General features: G+C 40.2%; 1 long non-coding RNA gene across 2 annotated transcripts; it reads right to left on the bottom strand.

Moving 5' to 3' along the window:
• Positions 1-5,093: 5,093 nt before the first annotated feature.
• On the bottom strand, positions 5,094-10,596 carry LOC147754218 (uncharacterized). Of its 2 annotated transcripts, XR_015316689.1 has the most exons (4): positions 7,943-10,596; positions 7,031-7,312; positions 5,756-5,931; positions 5,094-5,460 (listed from the first exon to the last, which is right to left on the bottom strand). It is a non-coding gene; the product is annotated as an uncharacterized LOC147754218 (long non-coding RNA). The 2 variants fall into 2 exon arrangements; XR_015316688.1 differs by lacking the exon at positions 7,031-7,312.
• Positions 10,597-10,603: the final 7 nt, after the last annotated feature.

The following is a 10,603-nucleotide window of genomic DNA, read 5'->3' as shown; positions in this document are numbered from 1 at the left end:
ACAATGCTTCATTTTGTTAAGTGATTTGAGGTTTTCTAATGTACGGTCTTCTCAGATTATATTTTCCGTGAGTTGCCATAGGCGACACGTTTAGCTCCAATAAATAAAGCGTTATTCCTCATCTTCAGCAACTTCCCATATTGTAAGGGGCTGGAAAGATAACTCAATTTGTAAGACCGTAAAAATCTAAGTCAAACTGTTTGACAAATTCACGCACCTTCTGGCAACCTCTCACGAGCTCGCCAATCCAGTCTCATTACAGAACCTTATCCTGCTAACTACCACATAATTGAAGGCACAGGGCTGTGTGCCAAAGGAGTGTATTGCTACCATAACTATAACTAACAAGTATGCTGCCACGCCAGCTCAAATCTTAGCGTTGGCAAAAATTATTATTAGAGGAACATAAGGAATAAAAAGAAAAGGTACGAAAGAAGATAAAATCTTATCTAGGTTAGTAGCTGCTTGTGTGGTGTCATGTCGTTTCATGAGTTCGTTGGAAAAACCCCAGATAGGTCTGGCAAGACTCACTCGGTCAGACACCTAACGGGAGCGAGTCTTTGGCACTATACTTAATAATAGGTGATTCCCACGGAGTCACCACGAACACGGACAAAAACCGCCTAATATGGATAAACAACTATATATAGAACTGGATATTTCTTTTGCAGAAATGCTGCGAAAGAGTAGTCGCAGACATCCACAAGATCGCAGGTTCCTGAGCTACCATCTGGGAAGGCTTGGTTCCCTCTTCAGCAGTGACGGGGCTACTTCGGCACTATGGGAAAATCTCAGTCGCGTGCTGCCCCTTCATAACCAGAAAACCTGCGACTGGAAAAGCTGGATAGGTCCTAGGGTAGGATTGTTACCTAGCCCCAAGTCTCGATTAACGGCCAGGCTCCAAGCAACTTTATTGTATTTGGGTAGTCTAGATTTAACATGGCGGAATCATTTTCAGCCTTCCAATATCATGGCATAGGTCGGCTGGCCAAATATTACCACAAAAAGAAAAATAGAGAACCCACGTTGTCACAAATGCAGCTTTTTGGGGCCACCAAATAAAGGACTGTCCCGTAATAAGTAACCACTATATTCTTTGTATTGTTCATGCCTACAATAAACCTACCATCCGATACTGTTTGACTGTGTAACTAGCGAATGATAGCACCTTCCAACGTACCTCTGCGTTGGGCATCAATAACGATTAGGAAAAAGATGGTAGTCTGCTTCCTTATCTGAGATCAGTATCTGCGAAAGAACCTGTTTCACCGATGTTAATACGCCGGGTGTACCCCGATCACCTTTGTTGGCCCTAATATAGCTATAATGCGTCTTTTTACCTCACCCCAATCGTCGGAACGTCTTTTTTTATTTAATTCAGTTCTAAGTTTGTTAAGCATTCTCTTAACAGTTACGTACAGTTAAGAACCTTTAATTCTTCCCCTAAATACATGACATTATGAGCTATGCTTCATCGATTAGATACATATTATAATATACTTATTTAATGTATGGTAAGGTGGTCATGATAGCCTCGCATGTATAGTTCAAAGATGTCTAACCAGCTTTCGAAAACAAACTTTGTTGGTCATGAAGGCCACAAAGTCATCTTGATTACACATCATGCCGCTTTAGACGGAAAGATGAGACACTAGGCTCTCAACCTCAAGTATAATAACAGAGACAACGGCGGAAAAGAAAGAACAAGGGCAACATGCGGCTAAATCCCGAAAGCAGAGCGAGCGCGTCTCTACGAGTCTACTAGAATAGGATGACGCTAACGGATTCAATAATGCTAATACTAATCACAAGGGCAACTGATGCCTGATTTCTTAGCCAGGCACTACCTAGTTACCAGCAACAGTGGGCCCGACCTAACCTTTACTGGGCGGGACAAGCACTTGATATACATCTACCTGACGACACGCCGGCTTCATCTGATTGCGTTGCAGCGTGATAGATACTTATGCAAAAAGGAAACCTTAGTAATCGTTATTGTGTTGAGTTCAAAGTGGACAAAGTACTAATGCAAAACCGAAGTCCAGGTCGCGCAGCGGAGAAAAGCTAAAAAATCTCTAAGCACAATATTTACAGAAAATGGATTTCCCGAAGATCCCAAAAAGCTGCAAAAAGCTTTCACTAAAGCTTTTCAAAGTGTCAGTATACCTACATTTATTCAAGGAGAGCTACACCGGTATAGCCAATGTACTGACGGAAATCGCGAAATCACGACAGTCGCGCGATTAGGCAAGGAAGGCTCTAAAAAGGGTTAAAGGCAAAATAGGCTAAATCTCTAATCCAGTTATCCAACATAGGAGATGCCGAGCTACCTTAAAGTAACCTACAGCCAACAGCATAAGAATATAAAAGACAAACTTCCTAGAAGATTTACACGAGAAACCGTAGGAAAGACTTTATAAAATGGTCAGAGGCGAAAAAAAAATCCAAGGCTTAACCCACAACATCAGCGAAGAAAAAAATCTTAAGGAAACTATCTTCCCCGCATTTGTTTCACAACGAATGCAAAGCCTCACGAAGAAATGCCAGTGAAAAATCAGACATATTATCTGCAGATTTGGAAAAATAGCAAGTGCTGCGGACAGAATAAAAACAAGAAATCTTTCTGTTCATATGCTATCTCTTGATACATTGATATTAAATTGCTGTTATGATACTACTCAAGGGGCTGTCGAAAGTAATAGCAACTGCACCAATTAAAATCTTTCCCCGCCGACTACCTGAAAGCTAAAAATGGCAGAGACAGTACAAATACCGAAACATAATGGAAGCTACAGACCGGTATGTTATATCAACATATTGGCCAATGAATTTAACGTTCGCAGAAGGGTATGGATTATCATCTGCCTTGCGATATGATTTTTGTAAACACGGGTCTGCGGCTAGGATAACTGCAACAAGTAATTACCGAAGCTAAGCTGGGACACAGCTCTGCGATAGAAACGCAAAGACAGCACTTTTTAATAGCTTCTCTAGATGTTACGAACACTTCCCATAGTTTACATTGAAAGGTTATTTTTGGGCATTCCACGAAGAAAACGACTACTGTCGGGCTCGGTCAGGGTGATCTCTAATAATCGATAAGATAGAAAACTCATGAGCAGTGATACATCTTCTCTATGATGGAACACATACTTCAAGGATTTATTGCGGAACTGTTTACTGTGAAACATAACATACGACATCATTTGTGACCTCAAAAATTTCCGTGATGTAGGAGAACTACTGGCTTATGCAGGTGATTTAACCGTTACAGTGAAAGCGGAATCCGGCACGGAGATCAAACTCCACACAAACGTAGAGCCGAGTTTAATTCGAGACTGGAACTCCGGGAGTAGTCCTCTTAACAAGCAGAAAAGAAAGCTCGATCAATAACTTTAAAGCTTCTAGATAAACAACCTAAGAATACAACAGGGGCGAGATATGTAGACATACATCTTACATACAGCTTAGCGGAATTGACCCTGTGGCACAGGCTGTTGCCAAAGTAAAGCGAGCTATTAAGACTATTGCAATAATCCTTCCGGATATCTACGGGCCACCGAAAACTTATTATGCCACCTGCCAAATTTAGAGCCCCCTTCGGGGCCTAAGGTTGGCTCTCAAAGAAGACGAAAGGCACTTTTGCGAAAGACCCAAAGACCGGTCGCCCGTTACACAAACCTACAGGACTGTCACCAGTACAGCCACAGTGATCCTCTCAGAAACACCTCGTTGGGAGTTTGAAGCGGAAGAGTGTCAGAGACTGTGTCAGTACGATGAAGAATTTCACGGCGCACAAGAGGTTAAGCGAACAGAGAAAACTGAGGTAAGAAGAGTGGCAAATCGTTCTGGAATGGACGTCTGCAGCTAGACTAGGTAATTTTATCTCGGATGCTACTAAACGGCTAAGAAGGCCTCAAGACGAATTAGATTACTTTCTGCCTTAAACGCTCATGAAACTCCAGTCGTATCTACATGAAATTGGAAAGATACACTCAAATATATGCACCCATTGACGCGAACACGTAGATGATGATCACACGTTGTTGGTCGGCCGCGGTTCATGAGTTTTATATGGGTAATCTTTAAAAGAGGATTCACGCTTTAGTTTTTTAAGGAAGACTGTAACATTCGTAGAGTTCATTAGCGCCACCACTGGCAGATTGCAGACTGCTCAAGCCATGGCTTTGGAGGCTCTGATAGAAAGAAACATGTGGATAGAGCTTGCATACAAACAAGGTTTTTGCATAGATCAGAAGAGATATGTGCCGGACATCTGCATCTGGATGACGAATTTACAGGAAGCACGGAGGAATTCTCCTATCGTGAAACATAGGGTTTCTAATGGGGTACTAAGCCTATCCAAGGAGACCCGCTGATGGAGGAGGCTGCGCTCCATTATAAACTTTCCTTCAATCATCAGCAGAAAATCAATAGGTAGTCAATGAGTCGTATCGCTCGTAATAAACATATCAGAGTGATTAATCAAAGCAATTGAGCTTATCGGACATGCCTCTATGTTGATTACACCAGATACCGGGTTGACTTCATATGCTTGCTCCAAAAGATTCTCCGAATCTAAACGACCGGGCTCTGCTCCTGGCTACTCGAGAGGCTACTATAAGCTTCACGAAATCTAAAGCAATTGGATAGTGCGTTCGTGTACATTTGTTCTTTTCTAGCGAGTTGATTTTTTCAATAAAGTCAAATCCTAACCAAAATTTTGCAAAAATACCGGTAAATAAACCGCCGGCGTGTCCCTCAAACGTCGGTGCCAAATTTAAGTTGATTCTTCAGCAATTGTAGTCCACAGAAGTGCTCGGGGCGCCGATACGCGATTTAAGTCGGGTTCGTCTAGAAGACTGTTGAAGTAGCCATCTGTGATCGTCAGGAGATTCAAGGAGAGCGATTGTGCTTGCAGACCGATTCTTTGAGTTCTCGTATTCCTTGGAAGTCCTATGGGGATTGGCAACAGGATACACCTCGACTCCGTGCACCGAGATGGTTAATAGTCTCGTCAAATCTCCTAATTTACATAGCCAACCTTAGATGTCGAATACATAGATTATATCTAGTTGTAAAAATCGCACCGATCACATTTCGATATTTTTATTAAAATACTGTCAACGTACATGCTTCAACATAAGCCCAAAGTTGTTACAGTGATGACCAGGCTCATTCCAGGATGACCAGGAAACTACCATTCATTCAGCACCTGTCCAAACAAATACGACAATCCAAAGTGTCTAAACCCTTTCGTTTGTGGTCTGCGGCTTACAACAGAGATGACCGATGGCCCTGAGCAGCGAATTCCGCAGGTAAAGATTCTTTCAGTTTGCTCTGGGCTTCCTACATAAACCTCGACGGCCAATCGTAAGGGTAGGTGTCCCACCCGTTGTACATCCCAACAGGATACGAGGCTTGTACGCGTTGCCGCTGCGTTCCTGTAGCGTTGATATGCTGGAAAACAGGAAGCGAACGTCGAGATCTGCTAAGCAGTTGCGCTCGCAGTTCGAGCACCTGCATACGACTAATCGGACCCAAAATGCTCTAGCTTCCTGTACGATGTTGTGAACGCATCCCGTAGTTTTTAACCAACATTTGGGTTACATGCGTTGCACCATACAGTGGCACTATCCAGGTTGCCTGCCAATCGCGTTGAGCAACGAAGTACCACCTGTATATAGTACTAACTACTCACAATTATTACCTCGGCCTCCGACAGCGTTTTCAGCTAAACGGCTTACTAGCGTACCAACATCGCCGGTCGTTGTTGTTTCTCTGGTCCTGCCGATCCGTCCGACTGCGACAGCGTAACTAACCTATCCAGGCCACTGGGTCCGGGAACCTCATCGCCAGCCATTACTACCGCTGCATCTTCCTAGACTATGACCGTCATCATCAGCAGCTCAGACTATAGCGTTCGAGCATCTTCATAAGTAGAAATAATCGATCAAAAAAAAATTAATCTGTCAAATTCGGCTAAAGATAGACTCGATTCACGTACATCCCAGCAACAGAGCCAATATTAAAGAGCCACAGAATCATGTTATAAAAATGAACCAAAACCAACACAACACGTGCAAGACAAATCTAGATTTGGTTGAGCCCCTGGTGGACGTATTAGAATAGACTGAAGAAGTGGGTGCGCAACAGTTTGGGTAGCCAGCCGCACTACATTATTAGCTTTGTCATCGTAACTAGAACTAACAAGAATGTTACTATGCTAATTTACACCTAAGCATTAATAAAACACTATCACTAGAATTTTTAAGCAAGAAAATAAAGAACCAAAGTAAAAGGAAAAAGTAAAAAATAGGAAATTATTCTTATGGTTAATTGCCTCACGTATGGATACCATGTTGTTTTATAAGTTCGTTCGAGAAATCCCAAATAAGTTCAGTAGGTCCTATCCGATTAGACCTCTAGTGGAAGCATGTCTTTAGTACTACACCTAGAAAAGGTCGTTCTGAAGACTTGTTCGCATAGAAATAATAACTAATAATGCTAAGAATAGAAAAAAAAAAATTGAAATACAGAAGGCTAACGAGTCAAGTGAAGCACGGCGATTGTAATGGGATAACTATTAATGTCGATGTTAACGAACCAATCAGATTAGTTAAACTGATCAATAGTAAAAAAAGGCGCGAGACGAAACTCACGGATCTTTCTAATCTATAATATTAAAACTCCATGTCGGTGGGCTAATTTACTGGTCTGCCCGGTCGACCCAAATCGATTCCGTAAAGTTGTCGACTTGAGTTTAATTTTTAGTGGACCGCTAGAGTTTCGTTCCGATAAAAGCTGTGCTGAAAGTCCGAGCCATTTGGACGAATACTGTTTCACGGAGCAAATATGTTTTTTCCCATGGAGCGTAATAATGATGCTATGGCCTAGTCAGTCGTTTTTTGCAGTGTGCTCGGCAACTCTTGAGAATTTTTAGAATACCTATAGTGAAGCACGGTTTATTTTTCCAAGCACTACAGGATAGGCCATAAAATTAGATTTAAAAGAAATTGAGTTTCCACACCTTTACTATTTAATCGTCGAACGGTGACTTTTACAAAAATGTTTAGGCCTTGACGTAGCAACTCAGTTCATATTTTCTCTGGTTTGCGAATACTTTTCCGAAAAAGCAGTTTCTTCCTTCGTAAGGAAAACGTTGTGCAACTACAGGTTAGTTGCAAAATGGCTGATGCAATCGAAATTGTCTTAGAATATATAGTTCATATTAGGGGTGAATTTTATTTTCTACGGAGTGTAACGCTAATCTGGGCAAGTTGATTTTTGATGGTAATTTCCTCGACAACCGCTGAAAAATAATAAAAAAAATACTGTATAGTGGTATGTTTTTTCAAGTTCTACATTACGACTATGTTAAATTTACAGCATAATGTTTGACATTTTACTCTTTTTTTTTATTTATGAGTCAGGTAATATTTCCCAAGCGATCAGAAATCAACGTAATCGTAACTATTGCTGTTCACATTTTTTGATTCTGCAAACACTTTTCGCCGTGTGGTAGAATTAATTGAATAGGGTTAACGAGAATAACTGCAAAAGACGCGTGTTTATGTTAGGTAGCGAATCCAACTGACACGGTGCGCACAATTTATTCACACTTTGACTGGTCATTTCGAAATTGAGCTCAATTTTTACTTCAAATAGAACGAAAGATGGAGTGTGTCGATGCCCTGATTATAACAAACAGCGAGCTTATTTCCACAGACAGTAAAGTAACCAACTACTGGAGCAGACTAACAGCAATAACGTCATAAACGTAGCAAAAACACTAACACAAAATAACGAATTCATTAAATTAAAAAAATGCAACTACTATAACAGGACAATTGCAACGGGATAACAGAATTCATCTAACAGAGTCTCCGAAGAACTGCATCCACACTCTTATAGAAGACGCATACTTCACGATAGATCATACCTGCGGAGTGACTGACGTGGACCGTGCCGCAACCGCCACAACGACTGCAGCCGAGATAATGCCACCCTGAATCAGACAACGATCTTACATTACGAGAACAAACAACATAAACCACCACCGACTACGACAGAGTGAACGACATTTTTGACAGCTGCCGAAGCATTTCTGTAAACGCTTGTTACCGCAACGGAATGACCACCTTGGCTAATGTCGAAATGGCGGATACAGCTTTTCGACACTGTAAAATACTTCTCTGTGAAAAATAAAAAAAATACACGCTTGCTCTATTAAAGGGAAAACCAAATTACGTGACATATGTTCACCAGCTGAGATGGACTCTTTGTGCACAAGCACACATTCGTTGCACGAACCTTTCAAAAGAGTATGAGACAATACGTACAAAAAGAACTCGAAAATAGTGGATCTATTTCGTACAATGGTACTTTTAACGAATAGACTTTTTAAAGGAATCCTAACGGTCTGCTCCACTAACTCCTGCCAGCTGCTCCCAGTAATCAAATGAGGTACAGAGGCTTACACTGAAAATGCGTGCATCGAACAATCGCTATTGTCTAGACACTGCAAAATACACAAATTGTTCACCGACACAGCATCTGACTGCGGCTGACGCCAAGTCCAAGTTTTTATTGGACAGTGCTGACAAAACTATCAATAATATCATCACATTATCCGATAACATTGTGTTATAGCGAAATTCTATTGAATATGTGATTTATTTTTGTGATTCATCTGTTTTATTTGAGACTTTTATATATAATTGTATTGTATAAAAAATATATATATTGGTTTTCCTAAACAAACGGATCAGAGATATTCATCCTACTTTTATTGTAGCATTCTTTAGAAGTGTTAGAATATATATAATAATCAAGCAGTGGATAACGTATGCGTAACAAACTTTACAACCAAATTCCTACACAGCTTCAAGCTATATTGACCCACTACAATAGGAAAAGGTCACCAGTCATTGGTGGATTGACAAAACTACGTTGGTCCTGCATGATTAGCACAGTTAGTTGCTACTAAAACTACCATCTACAGATTCAAATATTTGATTATGTTGCTCCCTGTAACCCCTCGATCTTTGTTGGACGCTAATATTCCATTAAACATTAATTTCTGATGTGATATGCTTCGCAACCACTCATAAAGCACAAAGCAAATCGGTGTTCTCAGCCCGCTCGAGGAATGAGTCTTCACTATGGCCAACTATGCTCTTCTTTCAGTCGTTTACGAGGCCCCGCAAATGCTGAAGTATGTCTTCACGATAATCACAGACATAGAAAATCTTGTTGTTCGCTGTGTCATCACAACAACGTAATGCTCGCACATTTTGAGAGAGAATAACTTCAATCACTATTTTAACACATACGGCAACCCACTCTGTTATGAGTATGCCACTTGTAGAACTGTGTGCATAATCCTGACATTTGCGATATTACAACAGGCGTGTGGCCTGTTGTAGTGGTCTGCCTGGTCCGTTTGGTCTACATCTATATTAATAAAACTCTACGTCTGTATGTTGGTCTGCCTGTTAAACCTAAATTGCCCCTAAAAAAGATTGGATTGAGATAATTTTTGATGAGCCGCCAGAGTTTCATCCTGGCAAGAACTATGCGTAAGATAAAGCTGATTAAACGAATATTTTTGTTTTTTTCTACCGTAGAACGTAGTGTTAATCTTGGAAAATTGGTTGCTTTTGCCGATTTGCTCGACAACCGTTGAGATGTACTAAAGATTTTAAATTGGAAAGTTGAAAATAGTTGTACGTTACCTAAAGGCTCAGACTGTGTCTTTGATCGTTAACTTTTATTTAAACTTAAAGTTAACCTTTTTCGTACTAGAAAAAGCTAACTTTTAGTTAAAATATGCAGCGGGTTAGCGGCCAAGTAACGACAAGAAACGACGTTAGCCAGAAGTTCACTTTAGCGAGTGATTAACTCCGTGAAAACGGTAATAAAGTAACCGCACTAAAAGAACGAAGCCAACGACACAAGTGACGAATTGACGAAATCAAGAAAATATGAATATCGTAACCAAATAGTTGTGATGTGATAATGGACATAATACAATGGAATTAAAGGAAAACCACAACTCAAAGCTTATGATTCCCTACAGTTGAACAATAGTCTATTTAGTTCAGTTGTGGGTAATACAAATCATATACTACAACAGGCTAATGAAATAACTACAACAAAAGAGCAACTTGTAGGAATATTCTAATAGAAAAATGGGATACGTGAAGCAGGGTAACGGATTGCTAGTAGATTAAGCAAATTAGGCAAATAAAATTACTAAAACGAAATAACTACAATGGTGTATCCGAGCTAGTGCTACAGGATATCACACGAAATTCAACTGGATAATAGTAACCGGTGTATTTCTACAAGCTAATTTATAATGACAAAGAGTAGGGCATCCTTTCATCTTGTGATCCACATTGATTCATAGTATTGATGCCCGTCCTTTTAACACAGTTTAAAGTGTGTGTTTAGGCTCAAACATCTAATATAAGTGTTATTGTTCTAAACTAAGATCTCTATAAAATTGAACTCGAATTCAAAATACAAGTTTAATTACCTCTTAATTTGAATTTAAATTTTGTGGAAAGAAAATTAAATATTTTAATTACTGCTAAAG

This window comes from Varroa destructor, unplaced genomic scaffold (genome assembly GCF_002443255.2).
Source record: "Varroa destructor unplaced genomic scaffold, Vdes_3.0 BEIS01000007.1, whole genome shotgun sequence".
Classification (NCBI taxonomy): Eukaryota; Metazoa; Arthropoda; class Arachnida; order Mesostigmata; family Varroidae; genus Varroa; species Varroa destructor.
The sequence above is the reverse complement of the archived record's forward strand: the minus strand, read 5'-3'. Positions and strand labels throughout refer to the sequence as shown.